Source organism: Erpetoichthys calabaricus, chromosome 13, assembly GCF_900747795.2.
Source record: "Erpetoichthys calabaricus chromosome 13, fErpCal1.3, whole genome shotgun sequence".
Lineage (NCBI taxonomy): Eukaryota > Metazoa > Chordata > Cladistia > Polypteriformes > Polypteridae > Erpetoichthys > Erpetoichthys calabaricus.
In genome coordinates, this window is record NC_041406.2 from 112,198,458 (window position 1) to 112,204,457 (window position 6,000).

A 6,000-nucleotide genomic window follows, 5' to 3' on the forward strand; every position below is an offset into this window, starting at 1 on the left:
ACTTTACAGACAGGAGTCCAATGCAGAACTCTACTTACTTTTTTACTTTGTAAAAAAAAATTATTAACGGCCGATGATGTAGATCGGTTTGTCTATGCTGAAATTCCAAACAGAGAAACCTATCCTGACCTCATTAAAAAGATTCAGCACATTGGGACTCGCAAGATTACAAATATTGTTTTTACAGAAGTTCTGAAATAAAAGTGAAACTAATGAAATAGCAACAATTCAAAGAAAAAAAAAATCTTAAAAGTGTGTATCCGGAAAACCAAATATGGGGGTTGGCGAGCAAAGCAAGCAGGGGGAAAGCCCCCTAGTTTTCATTAAATCTCAAAAGTATAATAATGATACAATTAATAATAGTAATGATGAATAAAAATAACTAGGGGGCTTCGCCCCCGGCTTGCTTTGCTTGCCAACCCCCGTTTGCTTTTTATGTCTTTGAATTGTTGGTATTTCATTAGTTTCACTTTAATTTCTGAACCTCTGTAAAAACAATATTTGGTATCTTTCGAGTCCCAATGTGCTGAATCTTTTAAATGAGGTCCGTTTGATGTGTTTCATGACTTTGTACCAATTATTCAGGATTGGTTTCTCTGTTTAGCATTTCAGCACAGACCAAACAATCCACATCATCAGCGGTCAATAAATTCTTTTGCAAAGTAACCAATAAATGCATGTGTGATATTTCTCTTTCTTTGCGCTAATGCAATGTTTACTTTGGTTGTCTTGACACTGTCGTTTTTTTCTGCTTTCATATTCTGTATCTTGCTCTGCATGTGTTTCGTGCCTAAGTTTATTTTGAAGCTTTTGCATTTGTAGGAGCCTGCGTTGTTTTGAACCCGTGCTTGCCCTGCTTCTGCGGTTTGAGACGCGCGTTGTAGGCGTCCATGTTCATTGCATATGTCTACGCGGGCTCGTTTCTGTAGCTCCGTTAGTGGAGTTGTATGGTTTTGGAGCCGAGACAGTTATGCTTCCGCGGTTTCAGACGCGCGTTGTAGGCGCCTACGTGTATTGTGGAGCTGTATAGTTTTGGAGACGTGATCATGACTCCAGTAGTTCTCCGTTGTGTACCCTTAGTAATAACCTCTTTATGACGTTTTACTTTGTTTTCTTACTTTGTTTTCTACTCTGTCTTTTCTGACCTCACTTTATCCTGATTTTGTTTCAATGACACCTGGTCCGTGGTGATTATATTTTCCTTTTTTCGAGTAATAATTTCCATTTGTTTGCGATACTGTGATCTTTACCGTACTGTTAATAATGCATAAGTGTAATGTGATTCACCTATGCTGTATAGTTTAGACATGTGAGGATGACGTATGTTTAATACGGAGCGTTCGCCCGTGTCACTCTGGGGCCCCCCACTGTTAATACGGAGCGCTTTCCGAACTATTATGCGGTGCATTCTGGACCACTGCGGACTCCGTAGTGTTTCCCGTTTCACTTTGTATCTCGGTTAGTCGAGCTCTTTCTTTTTGGAGCCGTGTCTGCCTGGTTTGCGGCATTTCAGACGCACGTTGTAGGCGCCTGCGTTCATTAATTATATCCAGGCAGGCGCGTGTTTGTATCTCGGTCACTCAAGCTGTTTCGTTTTGAACCCGTGCCTGCTTTGCCTCCGCAGTTTGAGACGCGCGTTGTAGGCGTCTACATTCATTAGATCTGTCCACGCGGGCTTGTTGTTGAGCTGTTTGGTTTTGGAGCCGAGACAGTTTTGCTTCCGCGGTTTCAGACGCGTGTCCGTACCATCTCGGGTTTGATGTATGAGCCTTTGTGGACTCCGTAGTGTGTCCTGTTTCACTCTGGGGCGGGGCGTTGACTGCTCTTGTTTTACTATGTCTCCTGCGTGCATGGGTATGTACCTGCTTCCATATTACTTCTCTCCCGTTTCACGGGGAGGGCTTTGTGTGGCGCCTGCGCACGTTCGTAGTCTCTCCCGTTTCACTCTGGGGAGGGGGGCTTTGTGTGGCGCCTGCGCACTGTCTTCTGCGTCCACGGGCATGTGCCTGTGTCCATATCCGGTTTACCATTCTCGGTTAGTAATATAGATATTAAATGAACAATAATAACAAAAATAATAACAGTAATAATAAAACTACTAAAGATGCCAAAACAGTGAGTTCTGTGTGTGGTAAATTTTAAAGCATGGTGAAAGACACAGTCCAACAGCACAACAGGGACAATAACAACATGTTTCTTTTCGGATTTTCTTTCCAGATTTATCCGATATTAACAGCATACTGCACAGGTATGAGTTGGATTCTTTTTTTTTTCTGTTGGTGGTATATAATCAATAAAATTTCCACCAATAAGATGCTCTGGATTGATTCACGATGTGCTGGGTCGACCGCGTCTCTTCAGTGTTAGTGTGGACGGTGGATGTGCGGCAGTGACTTGTACAAGCTGGCATGTAAGGTTTGCGTGAGATACAGTTTCTCCAGCTTTTTGTTTGTGTAAGACTAAAGCATTCTAAATGCACTGTTCCACCAGATGATGAAATACCTTTTTGCAGTACAGTATTTCTTTTGTTACTGTCGCATAACGGGGACAGAAAGTCAATTCTTGATCTGCATGATCTACCCTGCCCATTGTGCCATTGTATTTGACCACTGCACAGGGCTTAACCTGCTTGTTGCCTTTTGCCTGTACAGTGACTACATGTAGCTGCATTATGTACAGTGCTAAGACGACAAACATCTTTCTTGTCTTTCCATTTCAGCACAAGCACTTTACCTTTTTGCCAAGGTCCTAGTGCACCTCTCTGTAATTTAGCTCTGCCAGTCTTCAGGCAGGCCACAACAATTGTGATGCACGGTTCCATATGCCTCAGTCTTTCTTTGCAGCAAGATGTCAAAATAGCTCTGGCGAAGTATCAAAATTACCCATGGTTACACAGTAACCTTGATCCAGCACAGCATCTATCAAAGTCAGCACAGATGACGTATCAACGCTGTACTGTTTTTCAGAAACATCAAACATTGTCCCTTTCCCTGTGTACAGAACTGAATTCCAAAGCTATCCTATTTTAGATTCACATAGCTTGTAAAGCTTTATGCCAAATCTTGCTGTTTTTGACACGATGTATTGTATCCATGATAGTCTTGCCCTTATAAGCCAAGAATGACTTTCATCAATACTGACATCACAGTCCGGAATGTAAACGTTCTGAAATTTTGCTACAATGGCCTGGTACAGTATATCTCCCAAATTTTCTTTAGTTTGGATGCTGAATGGGTATTCTCATCAAAGACTTCACTGTTGGTAAAGTGCAAATATTTCATAATTAGTGAAAACCTACAGACAATTCTCCAAAGAACAGTGTTGCCAAAATTTTGTTCTTGTACAAGTCCTTGCAATATCAATAAGCCTAAAAAGGCCCAGATATAATCAGCAGTTACTGGTTCCAGTCTTTTTGAATAGGAAAACTGCTTAGTGTATGGTTATTTGCCTGACACTGCTCAGTGTAACTATTCGTCTCGACAACAATTCTGTCGATCACGTCATTATCTAGGAATAACTTCAGGTAAGTGAGTGGATCTTGGCTGACAATGTCCATTTTTATTCCTGGGTGCCCCACAAAATCAAAACAAGGTGGTGCTGGTTTATTTGAAACAGGGTTGACAGACAGCCAGTTGCAAGGGTCACTTTTGGATTCGTAAGAATCACTTTCGGGCACACAGTCTGTTTCAGTTTCACCACCTGAGGACAGATTCACTTCCTCATCACTGTTGATGACAAACTCCTCAACATCACTGCTTGCATCACTAGCAAGAGCGTGTAATACCTGGGCTGCTGAAAAACAGCAGACGCCATTATTACAGCGGGGGATACTGGTCACACTTACAGGTGAGAGGAGAAGATGCAGCAACACCTTTGCCCATGTGATACTCGGACATAACGCTCACGCAAGACCCGTCTATAACACTGCCTGAGTAATGTTCAGAACTTGCTCTGACAGCACTTTTACAGCCTGAATTATTCTCGGTTCTAACGCTTATGCAAGACGCATCTGTACAGTTGCCCAAGTGACACTCGTGACTAACACTTTTAGCATGGTTTTCGCAGCCTGAGTAACACTCGGGTCTAACGCTAAAGAGGCTACAACACCAAGTGCAATGCATAGACAACATTGTGGATTAACGCTATTTACCATGACGATTTCCATCACACATTAAGCCTAATCACTAAGATTCTGTAAACTATTTACAATTCGTATTGGTTCATGAAACAAGCTTGGGAAAGCATTCTTTGTGAACTTGTGCTGTGTAAATGATTCACTTGTTAATCCATCAAAATATTAACTTTTCTTACCTCTACTGTAAATTCCATTTCACACCTGTTGAGTTCCAAGACCCTTAAAGACATCAGAACAGCAACGGATAAATGCTTGAAAAGGTTCAAGGTGTTGCCTCCTTTGCAAACAGCGTAACTAGGCTTGTCCCACCAAACAGGCGCTGTGATATCTTCTGTTCAACTTTTCATTTTGCTCAAGCAAAGTACCGCCATATCTCACTTTGACTGCCCTGTTGATGCTCTCTGCCTTTTTAGAAACAAAGAACTTACTTTTTAATGAAGGCAGCAGGATGCAATTTCAGTCACAAATTCATGTAGTAAAATTGCAGAATTGTGCAAAATTAAAGTATAGAGCTGTTTTAAAAATTCAGTAGTTTGATCATTTTCAGTAGTATCAGCATTTCAACCAGCTTTGACAAATGGGTCAATATTTAAGAAACAAGTATTTGCTTTCTTACCTTCACCCATTACACAAATACTCCCATCCCAGGTTCCTTGGCTAGTTCTCCATAAATCTGCTGCAGATTAGCATTCAGTCCAATGGTTTGTGTGTCATGTGTGCGATTTGAGTGCCAGGCAATCCCACTTCTGAGGTGAATGAAGCGCTGACAAGATCTTCCTAGACTGCTCCACACACACAGACTACATAGCCAGGTAAGTAGTATGAAAGCACTTTATTTGCAAATTAGTATAAAGTTGTGAGTCAAGTTACAAATAGTACAGAAGAGTATATGCACTACATACAGCCTCTTTACACTGTACAGTTATATCTGATTTGCAGAGCAGTGAACCAGCAGGACGATGAATGGAACTGAAAAATATTTACATCGAGATTCCTGCTGAGACACTACCTACACCCACCAGACTGATAAATAAAGCAGAAAGAAAACTTTCAAATTTACCAGTACTATATACATTAGTCTGGAGGGATGCAGCGTATTACCTTGACAGACGGAAAAGTAAAAAAAAAAAAAAAAAAAAAAAAAAAAGTGTTTGCCAAGTTTACTGAAGAGCCAGGAGATGGCCACCTGAATGTATTTCTGGACATTCCTGTTTACCTTCATTTAATCCTGCATCATCATTAGATAAGTAAATAGAAACAACCAAATTCTCCCATTTCTCATCCTTTCTCCACGCCAGGAGGAGAGGCTAATGTCAAATGTCTTTCCGTTAAAAGACAACAGGTACAACTAACAGAAGTTATTCCTCCACCGACCCAACCCAACTGAACCAAACTACCAGGTTACAATATACACACCTGCTGATCAGTAGCTAATCCTCCAGCAACCCAAACCAACCGAACCAAACTATCAGGTTAGAATATAAACATCTGCTGATCAGCTGCTTTCATATACCATAGTAGCTCTTTAACACTAGAATTACCAGAGTCTACGAAAAAACTCATAGATCCGGCCCACCTTAACTGTTCTCACCTCTCCGCCAGCGTCTTTTGTCTTCTAAATGTGCTGATTAAGACGAGCAGCAAGCAGCCGGCTATTCCATCCCCCACCGCCGCAGAACCTTCACTAAGTTTTCCCAGCTCATGCCTTGTTTGATTATCTGGGAGTGACTGAAGTGCTGGAGTTTTAGAGTGGAAATAATAAATCGCTATTTGGAACACACGCATTTCATGTGCGTTCCATTTCTATAGTAATCTGTGTAAACACATTTTTAAAACAGAAACGTTTTCATATTTTAGTAGTAAAT